The sequence below is a fragment of the Sinocyclocheilus rhinocerous genome, unplaced genomic scaffold, assembly GCF_001515625.1.
Source record: "Sinocyclocheilus rhinocerous isolate Xijiao unplaced genomic scaffold, SAMN03320098_v1.1 scaffold284, whole genome shotgun sequence".
NCBI lineage: Eukaryota > Metazoa > Chordata > Actinopteri > Cypriniformes > Cyprinidae > Sinocyclocheilus > Sinocyclocheilus rhinocerous.
This window is the reverse complement of record NW_015628031.1, coordinates 651,400-653,447: the sequence shown is the minus strand read 5'-3', so window position 1 is coordinate 653,447 and position 2,048 is coordinate 651,400.

Below are 2,048 nucleotides of genomic sequence, written 5' to 3'. Positions count from 1 at the left end.
GAGACTTTAGTCTTTGCAACTTCAGGGATCTTATCTATGCACAATCAGCTTGTAACACTCCAAAGAGAAAGGAAAAATTGAAATCGCATCATATGACCCCTTTAAGTTAGTATGCACTTGAAACTTCTTCAAACACTGTATGAAAGCTAGTCTGAATGGTGCAAGGCCATCACAAACTTACAATGACAAGATGTTAATTAAACTTACAATGACAAGGTGTTAATTGAGAACACGGTCTCGTTAATTGGAATTCTGTTCATTTCTGTCTCAAATCTGGGCTAGAATTAGAGAATCGTTTAGTATTCGTCGAATATGAGGGCCAGGAACTGTTACTGTATGGCTGTCTAAAGTTGTTTTTCCCCCAACTGATTTGAGATCGGATTTGTGTTTGTTAATTGATTAAAACACTCAAACGACTAAGTAATCATCTCTGTTAGCTTTCGCTTCCTCCATATTCTTTGTGGTAAAGCAGAAGGTACAAAAACAACAGCGCTGAGAACAAGCAGAAGCGTCCTTCATGTTGTGTGACGCAGGCGCCCTCTCCAGGTAAAGAGACAACATGCACCATCCAAAAACCACCATAAAAGTACTACTTCTTCATTTCTATAGATGTAGGCCCTGCAACATTTTCTCTCATTCTGAAAAAGCACTTATTCATCAAAAATCTTGAAGTTGAACATGAGAACTGGATCAGTGCGAGCGAGTTAACATGCAGTGGTCATGTTGCATTGAGCTGTATGAACTTTCCTTCAAAAAGTATAGTGGTTCGGTAGTGGCAGATTTTATAACTGAGGTGAATATTACTTTTAAAGGGGTCATATGATGCGATTTCAATTTTTCCTTTCTCTTTGGAGTGTTACAAGCTCTTGGCAATCACAGTGCACTGGGTCAGCTGGCCAATCAGAGCAGACTGCGCTTGTCGGAAGGAGGGACTTTGTAGAAAACGAAGCGTTTGAGAGAGGCGGGGCATAGAGGACCTACAATAATGTACAGTATTTGAAAAATAATGTGTTTTTTGAACATTAAAGCATGTCAACATATTCTGTTACAGCAAATACACAAAAGAATGATCTTTAAAAAAGCATCATATGACCCCTTTAAATCAAAATATGCATGGACTTAAAGGGATAGCTCACCTCAAAATGAAACTTGCAAACCTCTGTGGATTTTAGGAGAAGACATTTTGAAGGAAAAACGTGACTTATTTACAATCGAGTCACCTATATCAATTTTACAATTTTACATTTGACCCATACAATTGATTTTTGTTGTCAAATGACACAAAAAAGAGGTATTACACAGTCACATTATTAACCATAATAGCTGCCATAAAAGTTGCATAAATTTAAGTGCTTTTAAAATGTTACTTGTATTCAGTACATTTTTTTGTTTGCTAGTTCCAAAAGGTTTATGTATAATTTAATGTCCTTTAAGAAATGCAAGAAATTTAGCTTGCAAAAGCCAACTTTTTATGGAAAGTCAATGTTTTTTAAATCTTCTTTTGTGTTCCGCAGAAGAAAGAAGGTGAGTTTGAGTAAATAATGACAGAAGTATTTTTTTTTGCGTGAGCTATTCCTTTAAATACCAGCTGAAAACACTTGAATCTTTCTCATGCCTTTGTGTGAAGATCAAAAGATTGATTCATAAATGAAGTTTGCACACACTGTATTAGTTCATTAATGTTTTATAATGCACTGAAACACAGTATTAATGATTACATCATTCATGTAGATAATACATTTTGACCAACTTTCTAAAAATGAATTAAGACTGACTAAATCCAGCTACATTTTTCAAAGCTTGAATCTGTTTTGTGAAGTATCTTCATTACATGCAATCTTGCACGTAATACTCTTACTCTTATGCTGGAATTAAGTTAACTGTAGGCACGTTTTTACCTTTTAGGTTCACCTGAACCCTCAGTGACTCAAGTTATGACTGCACATTTGAGTTTCTTGCACTGTCATGAAAGAGTTACTGTTCAAAAGCCAATTATTGCATCACCATGGTTACAGTTTAATCGTATTTGACATGGGGCAACCACGTGG